This window comes from Pleurodeles waltl, chromosome 5, assembly GCF_031143425.1.
Source record: "Pleurodeles waltl isolate 20211129_DDA chromosome 5, aPleWal1.hap1.20221129, whole genome shotgun sequence".
In the NCBI taxonomy this organism is placed as follows: Eukaryota; Metazoa; Chordata; class Amphibia; order Caudata; family Salamandridae; genus Pleurodeles; species Pleurodeles waltl.
This window is the reverse complement of record NC_090444.1, coordinates 483,530,536-483,543,083: the sequence shown is the minus strand read 5'-3', so window position 1 is coordinate 483,543,083 and position 12,548 is coordinate 483,530,536.

Genomic DNA, 12,548 nt, shown 5'->3' with positions numbered 1-12,548 from the left:
TGCTAACCAGAACCTCAGTGGTTATGCTCTCTCCTTTCTTTCAAGTTGTCACTAACAGGCTAGTGACCAATTCTACCAATTTACATTGGCTTACTGGAACACCCTTATAATTCCCTAGTATATGGTACTGAGGTACCCAGGGTATTGGGGTTCCAGGAGATCCCTATGGGCTGCAGCATTTCTTTTGCCACCCATAGGGAGCTCTGACAATTCTTACACAGGTCTGCCACTGCAGCCTGAGTGAAATAACGTCCACGTTATTTCACAGCCATTTTTCACTGCACTTAAGTAACTTATAAGTCACCTATATGTCTAACCTTTACCTAGTAAAGGTTAGGTGCAAAGTTACTTAGTGTGAGGGTACCCTGGCACTAGCCAAGGTGCCCCCACATTGTTCAGAGCCAATTCCCTGAACTTTGTGAGTGCGGGGACACCATTACATGCGTGCACTACATATAGGTCACTACCTATATGTAGCTTCACAATGGTAACTCCGAATATGGCCATGTAACATGTCTATGATCATGGAATTGCCCCCTCTATGCCATCCTGGCATAGTTGGCACAATCCCATGATCCCAGTGGTCTGTAGCACAGACCCTGGTACTGCCAAACTGCCCTTCCTGGGGTTTCACTGCAGCTGCTGCTGCTGCCAACCCCTCAGACAGGCATCTGCCCTCCTGGGGTCCAGCCAGGCCTGGCCCAGGATGGCAGAACAAAGAACTTCCTCTGAGAGAGGGTGTGACACCCTCTCCATTTGGAAAATGGTGTGAAGGCAGGGGAGGAGTAGCCTCCCCCAGCCTCTGGAAATGCTTTCTTGGGCACAGATGTGCCCAATTCTGCATAAGCCAGTCTACACCGGTTCAGGGGACCCCTTAGCCCTGCTCTGGCGCGAAACTGGACAAAGGAAAGGGGAGTGACCACTCCCCTGACCTGCACCTCCCCTGGGAGGTGTCCAGAGCACCTCCAGTGTGCTCCAGACCTCTGCCATCTTGGAAACAGAGGTGCTGCTGGCACACTGGACTGCTCTGAGTGGCCAGTGCCAACAGGTGATGTCAGAGACTCCTCCTGATAGGCTCCTTCAGGTGTTGCTAGCCTATCCTCTCTCCTAGGTAGCCAAACCCTCTTTTCTGGCTATTTAGGGTGTCTGTCTCTGGGGAAACTTTAGATAACGAATGCAAGAGCTCATCCGAGTTCCTCTGCATCGCTCTCTTCACCTTCTGCCAAGGAATCGACTGCTGACCGCGCTGGAAGCCTGCAACACTGCAACAAAGTAGCAAAGACGACTACTGCAACTCTGTAACGCTGATCCTGCCGCCTTCTCGACTGTTTTCCTGGTGGTGCATGCTGTGGGGGTAGTCTGCCTCCTCTCTGCACTAGAAGCTCCAAAGAAATCTCCCGTGGGTCGACGGAATCTTCCCCCTGCAACCGCAGGCACCAAAAAGCTGCATTACCGGTCCCTTGGGTCTCCTCTCAGCATGATGAGCGAGGTCCCTCGAATCCAGCAACTCTGTCCAAGTGACTCCCACACTCCAGTGAATCTTCAGTCCAAGTTTGGTGGAGGTAAGTCCTTGCCTCACCTCGCTAGACTGCATTGCTGGGAACCGCGACTTTTGCCGCTACTCCGGCCTCCGTGCACTTCCGGCGGAAATCCTTTGTGCACAGTCCAGCCTGGGTCCACGGCACTCTAACCTGCATTGCACGACCTCCTAAGTTGTTCTCCGGCAACGTGGGACTTCTTTGTGCGACTTCGGGTGAGCACCGTTTCACACATCCTTGTAGTGCCTGTTTCTGGCACTTCTCCGGATGCTACCTGCTGCTAAGAGGGCTCGTTGTCTTGCTCGATGTCCCCTCTCTCTCCTGGTCCAATTTGCGACCTCCTGGTCCCTCCTGGGCCACAGCAGCATCCAAAAACGCTAACCGCATGATTTGCAGCTAGCAAGGCTTATTGGCGTTCTTTCGGCAGGAAAACACTTTTGCACGACTATACAAGGCGAGTGGGATCCGTCCTCCAAAGGGGAAGTCTCTAGCTCTTTGCGTTCCTGCAGAAACCACAGCTTCCTCTGTCCAGTAGAAGCTTCTTTGCACCCGCAGCTGGCATTTCCTGGGCATCTGCCCATCTCCGACTTGCTTGTGACTTTTGGACTTGGTCCCCTTGTTCCACAGGTACCCTAGATTGGAAATCCACAGTTGTTGCATTGTTGGTTTGTGTCTTTCCTGCATTATTCCTCTAACACGACTTCTTTGTCCTTAGGGGAACTTTAGTGCACTTTGCACTCACTTTTCAGGGTCTTGGGGTGGGCTATTTTTCTAACCCTTACTATTTTCTAATAGTCCCAGCGACCCTCTACAAGGTCACATAGGTTTGGGGTCCATTTGTGGTTCGCATTCCACTTTTGGAGTATATGGTTTGTGTTGCCCCTATCCCTATGTGTCTCCATTGCATCCTATTGTAACTATACATTGTTTGCACTGTTTTCTAATACTATTACTGCATATTTTGGTATTGTGTACATATATCTAGTGTATATTTGCTATCCTCATACTGAGGGTACTCACTGAGATACTTTTGGCATATTGTCATAAAAATAAAGTACCTTTATTTTTAGTATATCTGTGTATTGTGTTTTCTTATGATATTGTGCATATGACACTAAGTGGTACTGTAGGAGCTTCACTCGTCTCCTAGTTCAGCCTAAGCTGCTCTGCTAAGCTACCATTATCTATCAGCCTATGCTGCTAGACACCCTATAAACTAATAAGGGATAACTGGGCCTGGTGCAAGGTGCAAGTACCCCTAGGTACTCACTACAAGCCAGTCCAGCCTCCTACATTGGTTGTGCAGCGGTGGGATAAGTGCTTTGAGACTACTTACTACTCTTGTCATTGTACTTTTCATAAGAGAAAAATATACAAAACAAGTTCAGTGTATGTACACATAACCAAAACGTTTTGCATTTCCTCTTTTCACTCTTTTCTAAAGTGCTGAAAAGTACTTCTAAACTTTCTAAAAGTTCTTAAAAGTTTAAAAAGTTTTTTTTCTGTCTTTTTAAAAGCTCTAAAAACTTTTTCTCACTTTTTCTGTCACTTAAACTCTTTCTAAAGTGTCTGGCACAGGCCAAAATGTTGATCTGTCCAAACTTGCATATGACCACCTTAGCTGGAAAGGAGCAAGGAGTCTCTGTATAGAAAGAGGTTTGAGTGTAGGGAAGAATCCTTCCTTGGAATTATTGCTGAACATGCTTAGAGAACAAGATAAGGCCACAAGGGCCCCATCTGTTGAAAAAGTAGCTAATGGTTCCCAATCTGATCCAGGGACTCCCCTAGAAAAAGATTCAGGAAAGAAACTTCCTAGCCTGCCCATTACTAGACAGTCTAGCATAGTTGGTACTGATGTTGAGTCACACCATACAGATAGTGTTGTCTCACATCATAGCAAGAGCATTCATTCTCACCACAGTAGTACTGATGTTTCTGTTAACCAAGCTGTTAGGGTGCCCTCTGTAAGGGACAGGAATCCTTCTGTCCATTCTCACCATACTTCTGTTTCAAGACATGTCCCTCCCACCCACCCTGATGACAGATTGTTAGAAAGGGAGCTCAATAGATTGAGAGTGGAACAAACCAGACTGAAGCTCAAGAAGCAACAGCTGGATTTGGATAGACAGTCCTTAGAAGTAGAGAAGGAGAGACAGAAACTGGGTTTAGAAACCCATGGTGGCAGCAGCAGTATTCCCAATAGTCATCCTGCAAAAGAGCATGATTCTAGGAATCTGCACAAGATAGTTCCCCCTTATAAGGAGGTGGATGACATTAACAAGTGGTTTGCTGCACTTGAGAGGGCCTGTGTTGTACAGGATGTCCCTCAAAGGCAGTGGGCTGCTATCCTATGGCTATCATTTAGTGAAAAGGGTAGGGATAGGCTCCTTACTGTGAAAGAAAGTGATGCCAATAATTTTACAGTTCTTAAGAATGCACTCCTGGATGGTTATGGCTTAACCACTGAACAATACAGGATAAAGTTCAGAGAAACCAAAAAGGAGTCTTCACAAGACTGGGTTGATTTCATTGACCATTCAGTGAAGGCCTTGGAGGGGTGGTTACATGGCAGTAAAGTTACTGATTATGACAGCCTGTATAACTTGATCCTGAGAGAGCATATTCTTAATAATTGTGTGTCTGATTTGTTGCACCAGCACTTAGTGGACTCTGATCTGAGGGATAACTGGGCCTGGTGCAAGGTGCAAGTACCCCTTGGTGCTCACTACAAGCCAGTCCAGCCTCCTACAAGGGTTTAAGACAGCAAGCTGACAAACAGCAGAAGGGGGATATCACTGATAGCCATAAAGTCTATTGGGACGATAGCCTCCTCTACACTGAGTCAAGGGACCCTAGACCTGGAGCTGCCAGGAGATTGGTCATCCCTTTGCAGTATAGGGAGTTTCTTCTGACTTTGGCACATGATATTCCTTTGCCTGGGCATTTGGGCCAGAGTAAAACTAGGGACAGTCTTGTTCCATTGTTTCACTGGCCTCACATGTCAGAGGACACTAAGGAGTTTTGTCGCTCCTGTGTGACCTGCCAAGACAGTGGCAAGACTGGTGGCACACCGAAGGCCCCCTCAATTCCACTTCCTGTGGTTGGGGTACCCTTTAAGAGGGTAGGGGTTGACATAGTTGGCCCCATGGACCCACCAACAGCTTCAGGCAATAGGTTTATCCTTGTGGTAGTGGACCATGCCACTAGGTATCCTGAAGCTATACCATTAAGGACCACTACAGCTCCTGCAGTGGCAAAGGCCCTCCTGGGAATCTTTTCCAGAGTGGGTTTCCCTAAGGAAGTGGTGTCAGACAAAAGTAGGAACTTCATGCCTGCATACCTCAAAGCTATATGGAAGGAGTGTGGTGTAACTTACAAGTTCACAACTCCTTATCATCCACAGACAAATGGTCTGGTTGAGAGGTTTATTAAAACTCTCAAACGCATGATCATGAGACTCCCTGAAAAACTCAGAAGGAGATGGGATGTCCTGTTGGCATGCCTCATTTTTGCTTATAGAGAGGTATCCCAAAAAGGATTGGGCTACAGCCCCTTTGAACTTCTCTTTGGGCACCCTGTAAGAGGTCCCCTTGCTCTTGTAAAGGAGGGTTGGGAACAACCTTTAAAAGCTCCCAAGTAAGACATTGTGGATTATGTACCTGGCCTAAGATCTGGAATGGCTGAGTACATGAAAAAGGCCAGTAAAAACCTTCAGGCCAGCCAAGAGCTCCAAAAGGAATGGCATGATCAGAAGGCTGTCCTCACCTAGTAGCACCCAGGACAGAAGGTGTGGATATTGGAGCCTGTGGCCCCAAGAGCTCTCCAAGACAAATGGAGTGGGCCCCATCTCATAGTAAAAAAGAAAGGTGAGGTCACCTATTTGGTAGACATGGGCATTGCCAGGAGTCCCCTTAGGGTGCTCCATGTCAATCACCTAAAACCTCATTATGAAAGGGCTGACTTAACCCTGCTCACGGCAAGTGATGAGGGGCAGGAAGAAGAGATTGACCCTCTTCCTGACCTCTTCTCCACCACTAAAGCTGATGGCTTAGTGGAGGGAGTTGTGTTTGCCATATCCCTTACTGCTGAGCAGAAGGACACACGCATAGATCTCCTAGACCAGTTCTCTGGCCTCTTCTCACTGATCCTAGGTACAACTATCAGGTGTGAGCACACAATTGACACTGGAGACAGTTTACTTGTCAAAAGTAAGAATTATAGGCAGCCTGACCATGTCAGGGATTGCATAAAACAAGAGGTACAGAAAATGTTAGATCTGGGAGTGATTGAGCCTTCTGAAAGCCCATGGGCTAGCCCAGTGGTGCTTGTCCCCAACCCTCATAGTAAAGATGGTAAAAAGGAAATGAGGTTTTTTGTTGACTATAGAGGTCTCAATCAAGTAACCAAAACTGATGCTCACCCTATACCCAGGGCAGATGAGCTCATAGATACACTGGCTTCTGCCAAGTATCTAAGCACGTTTGACTTAACTGCATGGTATTGGCAGATTAAGTTGTCAGAAGATGCAAAACCTAAAACAGCATTTTCAAGAATTGGAGGGCACTATCAGTTCACTGTTATGCCCTTTGGATTGAAAAATGCACCTGCCACTTATCAGAGGTTGGTGAATACTGTCCTCCAAGGATTGGAAGCCTTCAGTGCAGCATATATAGATGATATAGCTGTCTTTAGCTCCACCTGGGATGATCACCTAGTCCACCTATGGAAAGTTTTGGAGGCCCTGCAAAAGTCAGGCCTCATTATCAAGGCTTCAAAGGGCCAGGTAGGGCAGGGGAAAGTGGTTTATCTGGGCCACCTGGTGGGTGGGGAACAGATTGCAACACTGCAGGGGAAGATCCAAACCATTATGGAATGGGCTCCCCCTACAACTCAAACACAGGTGAAAGCCTTCCTAGGCCTCACAGGGTACGATAGGAGGTTAATTAAGAACTATGGCCCCATTGCAGCCCCTCTTAATGACCTCACCAGCAAAAAGATGTCTGAAAAGGTATTGTGGACAGCTATCTGTCAAAAGGTTTTCGATAAGCTCAAATAGGCCATGTGCTCTGCACCTGTCCTAGAAAGCCCTTGTTACTCCAAGAAATTCATTGCCCAGATTGATGCTTCTGAATTAGGGGTAAGGGCAGTTCTATCACAGCTTAACACTGAGGGCCAGGATCAACCTGTTGCATTTATCAGCAGAAGGTTGACCCCTAAAGAAAAGTGTTGGTCTGCCATAGAGAGGGATGCCTTTGCTGTGGTCTGGGCACTGAAAAAGTTTAGACCATACCTGTTTGGTACTCACTTTATTGTTCAGGAAGACCACGAACCTCTATTATGGCTTAAACAAATGAAAGGTGAAAACCCTAAATTGTTGAGGTGGTCAATCTCCCTACAGGGAATGGAGTATACAGTGGAACATAGACCTGGGAGTACCCACTCCAATGCAGATGGACTCTCCAGATATTTCCACTTAGACAATGAAGACTCACCTGGGCAAGGTTAGCCTTGTTGTCCCTTGTTTGGTGGCGGGGTTGTGTAGGAAAGTACCATCTTGCCTGGCATTTTACCTCCATTTTTACATGTATGTCAGTTTGTTTTTGCCTGTCTCACTGGGATCCTGCTAGCCAGGACCCCAGTGCTCATAGTTTGTGGCCTGAATGTGTGTACCTGTGTAGTGACTAACTGTGTCACTGAGGCTCTGCTAACCAGATTCTCAGTGCTTATGCTCTCTCTGCCTTTAAAATTTGTCACTATAGGCTAGTGACCACTTTTACCAATTCTAATTGGCACACTGGAACACCCTTATAATTCTCCAGCATATGGTACCTAGGTACCCAGGGTATTGGGGTTCTAGGAGATCCCTATGGGCTGCAACATTTCTTTTGCCACCCATAGGGAGCGCAGACAAATCTTACACAGGACTGCCACTGCAGCCTGAGTGAAATAACGCACACATTATTTCTTAGCCATTTTACACTGCACTTAAGTCACTTATAAGTCACCTATATGTCTAATCCTCACTTAGTGAAGGTTAGGTGCAAAGAGGGCACCCTTGCACTAGCAAAGTTACTTCCACATATTTCAGGGCAATTTCCCCAGACTTTGTGAGTGCGGGGACACCATTACACGCGTGAACTACATATAGGTCAATACCTATATGTAGCTTCACAATGGTAACTCCGAATATGGCCATGTAATACATCTAAGATCATGGAATTCTCCCCCCATGCCAAATCTGGTATTGGGGTGCAAATCCCATGCATCCCCAGGGCTCCACCATGGACCCCGGGTACTGCCAAACCAGCTCTCTGGGGTTTTCTCTGCAGCTACAGCTGCTGCCACCACATAGACAGGGTTCTGCGCACCTGGGGTCTTGGCAGCCCAGTCCCAGGAAGTCAGAACAAAGGATTTCATCTGAGAGAGGGTGTTACACTGTCTCCCATTAGAAATAGGTGTTAAGGGCTGGGGGGGAGAAGCCTCTCCCATGTCCGTCACCACCCCAGGGGTGGAGCCCAGAGCTCCTCCAGTGTGTCCCAGACCTCTGCCATCTTGAATCCAGAGGTGTGGGGGCACAATGGAGGCCTCTGAGTGGCCAGTGCTTACCTCACTAGGTGGCCAATCCTCCTCTGAGGACTATTTAGGGTCTCTCCTGTGGGCTTTTCCTCAGATAACGACTTGCAAGAATTCACCAGAGTTCCTCTGCACCTCTCACTTCGACTTCTGCCATCGATCGACCGCTGACTGCTCCAGGGCGCCTGCAAAACTGCAACAAAGTAGCAAGAAGACTACCAGCGACATTGTAGCGCCTAATCCTGTTGCCTGGTGGTGCATGCTTTGGGGGCTGTCTGCCTTCATTCTGCACTGGAAGCCACAAAGAAATCTCCTGTGGCTTGACAGAATCTTCCTCCTGCTCCAGCAGGCACCAAACTTCAGCGTCCCCAGTACTCTGGGACCCCTCTCATCCTGACGAGCATGGCCCCTGGAGCACAGGTGGTGGACCCAAGTGACCCAGACTGTCCAGTGGTCCAACTGTCCAAATTTGGAGGAGGTAAGTCCTTGCCTCCCCTCTCCAGACAGTAATCCTGTGTATCACGGGAACTGCAGCTGCTAGGGCTTCTCTGCACTTTTGCAAGGAATCCTTCATGCATAGCCTAGCCCTGTTCCCCAGCACTTCATCTTGCATTGCTCAACTCGCTGAGTTGACCACCGGCTTTGTGGGACCCTCTTTTGTAGTGTTGAGATGGCTGCTGTGCTCAGTCTTCTTGAACTCATGTTCAAGGACTTCTGCGGGTGCTGCCTTCTTGTGCATGGGCTCTCTCTGTTGCTGAGGGTCACCTCTGTCTCCTCTCCCAAGTGGCGACCTCCTGATCCTTCCTGGGGCTGGGCAGCACCCTTTTTCTTTAAACGTGACCTTTGCAGCTACCAAGGCTTGTTTGCAGTCTTTCTGCAAGGAAACAACTCTGCATCCTCCAGCACTCCGTGGGACATCTTCTGCATGAAGGAGACATTCCTAGCCCCTTTCGTTGTTGCAGAATCTTAAGCTTCTTCCACCCAGAGGCAGCTATTTTGCACCTTCATCTGGGGTTTAGTGGGCTCCTGCCCCCCCGGACACTTTCACGACTCTTGGACTTGGTCCCCTTCCTTTGCTGGTCCTCAGGTACAGGAATCCGTCTTCAGTGCTTTGCAGGCTGTTGTGGTTGTTGCAGAATCCTCTATCACAAGTTTAGTGTGTTTCTGAGGAAGTAGTAACACTTTACTCCTACTTTTCAGGGTCTTGAGGTGGGGTATCTTGGACACCCTTAGTGTTTTCTTACACTCCTAGAGACCCTCTACACACTACACTAGCCTAGGGGTCCATTTATGGTTCGCATTCCACTTTCTTATTATTTGGTTTGTGTTGCCCCAGGCCTATTGTATCCTATTGTATTCTACAGTGTTTGCACTACTTTCTGACTGTTTTACTTACCTGGTTTTGGTTTGTGTGTATATTTTGTGTACTTTAATTACCTCCTAAGGGAGTATATCCTCTGAGATATTTTTGGCACATGGTCACTAAAATAAAGTACCTTTATTTTTAGTAACTCTGAGTATTGGGTTTCTTGTGATATAGTACCTATATGATATAAGTGGTATAGTAGGAGCTTTGCATGTCTCCTAGTTCAGCCTAAGATGCTCTGCTATAGCTACCTCTATCAGCCTAAGCTGCTAGAACACTACTAATCTACTAATAAGGGATATACATGGACCTGGCACAAGGTGTAAGTACCCTCAGGTCCCCAATATACGCCAGGCCAGCCTCCTACAAGTAGCCCTTCTGGATGCTTTGTTGCTTATACAGCGGTTCCTGGAGCAGTCTGCGGTTGATCCGAGGTTAGAGGATGAAGTAGTAGTTGCAAAGGATTCCTGCTGGAAACTTGCAAGTAGAATCTGAAGGGAAACCCACAGGAGAGACCTTAAATAGCCCTGAAAGGGGGGTTGGCTATCTTATCAGGTATGGACCTATCAGGAGGCGTCTCTGACGTCACCTGCTGGCACTGGCCACTCAGAGGCCTCCAGAGTGTCCCCATACCTTGGAAAACAAGATGGCTGAAGTCTGGGACTCACTGGAGGAGCTCTGGGCATCACCTTTGTCCAGTTTTGCGCCAGAGCAGGGACTGGGGGTCCCTGAACTGGTGTAGACTGGCTTATGCAAGGAGGGCACCATCTGTGCCCTTCAAAGCATTTCCAGAGGCTGGGGGAGGCTACCCCTCCCCAGCATATAACACCTATATCCAAAGGGAGAGGGTGTAACACCCTACTCCCAAAGGAAGTGCTTTGTTCTCCCTTCCTGGGACTGAGCTGCTCAGATCCCAGGAGGACAGAACCCTGCCTGTGAGGAGGCAGCAGCTGTAGCTGTGTTGCAAGCATCAGAGAGCTGATTTGGCAGTACTGGGGGTCCATGGTGGAGCCCCCAGGATGCATGGAATTGGCTCCCTGATACCATGTTTGGAATGGGGGGACAATTCTATGATCTTAGACAACTTACATGGCCATATTCGGAGTTACCATTGTGAAGCTACATATAGGTTTTAACCTATATGTAGTGTACATGTGTAATGGCATCCCCGCACTCACAAAGTCCCGGGGATTGGCCCTGATCTATGTGGGGGCACCCTTGCTAGTGCAAGGGTACACTCACACTTAGTAACTTTGCACCTAGCCTTCATTAAATGAAGGTTAGACAAATAGGTGACTTATAAGTTACTTAAGTGCAGTGAAAATGTCTGTGAAATAATGTGTGCACTATTTCACGCAGGCTGCAGTGGCAGTCCTGTGAAAGGGTTTGTATAAGCTCCTTATGGGTGGCAAAAGACATGCTGCAGCCCGTAAGGATCTACTGGAACCCCAATGCCCTGGGTACCTAGGTGTCATATACTAGGAGCTTGAAATTGGTAAATGAAGTCACTAGCTTATAGTGACAAATTTAAAGCAGAGAGAGCAGAAGCACTGAGGTTCTGGTTAGCAGAGCACTAGTGACACAGTTCAGCACTATATACAACACACACATTAGGCCATAAACTATGAGCACTGGTGTCCTGACCAGCAGGATCCCAGTGAGACATGCAAAAACATACTGACATACAGGTAAAAATGGGGATAACATGCCAAGAAAGATGGTACTTTCCTACACTACCCATTGTCTTTCTCTACATTTTCTAATTCCAAAAGTAAGACAGTGAGTAATAAAGAAGTGTATTTGAGAATGTCCATGTAATTCACATGCTAGTATGGAGATGTGTAAATAACCACTGTTTCTGAACACCTTATCTTGTCCCCATTTTAGAAATTCTGAAGTTTTCTTGATACCTCTATTTGACTCTTTATATTTTACCAAATAAATTGCTGTATACCCAGTATACAATGAAAACCCATTGCAAGGTGCAGCTCCTTTATTGGCTCTAGGTACCTATGGTTCTTGATGAACCTACAAGCCCTATATATCCCGCAACCAGAAGAGTACAGCAGACGTAACAGTATATTGCTTTTAAAAATCACTGGAAAAAGTTATAGAATACATGGACAGAAATGTCTCTTTTATTCACTTCAATTTAAATATTTTTTTATTTAGGCTGTTACTTTCTTGCTGATTTCAGAATTTTATCTAATTTTTAGAAATGTTAGCTGTCCGGAATCGCAGCATGTGATCCACACTAATTTCTGTCACTAACTGCAAGGAGGCTAAAAGCACAAAAAATAGTGAAAATGGGTATGCCCCAGTAAAATGCCATAATTGTGTTGAAAAATGTGTTTTTCTGATTCAAGTATGCCTGCTCCTGAAAGCCGGGGAGATGATGATTTTAGTACCACAAACCCTTTGTTGATGCCATATTCAGGGGAGAAAACACATGCTTTCTTCTGCAGTCTTTTTTCCCATTTTTCTGAAAACAAAACTAAGTTTTAGCTGTATTTTGGCTAATTTATTGGTCTCCTCCAGGGGAACCCAGAAACTCTGGCTACCTTTAGAATCCCTAGGATGTTGGAATAAAAGGATGCAAATTTGGCATGGATAGCTTATGTTGACAAAAAGTTATGAAGGCCTAAGGGCAAAGTACCTCAACCAGCCAAAAAAGGGCTCAGCACTTGGGAAGGGTGGGGGGGGAGGCCCAGCAGATAAGGGGTTAAATAAATATAAAGTTATACATTAGCTCTTTTGTAATTTAAAACATAAGATAAATAATTTGAATTTGATTCAATAGGTTAAAAATAGTTAAACATTTTAACAAATGAAGTTAATAATGCTGTAGTACATTTTTTTGTTCGACATCAATATTTTATATTCATTTATATTATTATTATTAAAAAATAAAATATGTTTATTTATTTATTTTTAAGTTTAATAAACTCTAAAAAATGTCCCTACATGTTACCATAGGGAGATCTATACCCTGGTGGCACAAACCTCTGACTATGTGTGAAAAGTTACAAGTAGTAATGCTACACTTGTAAAATAGGCTCTGCCCCTTGAAT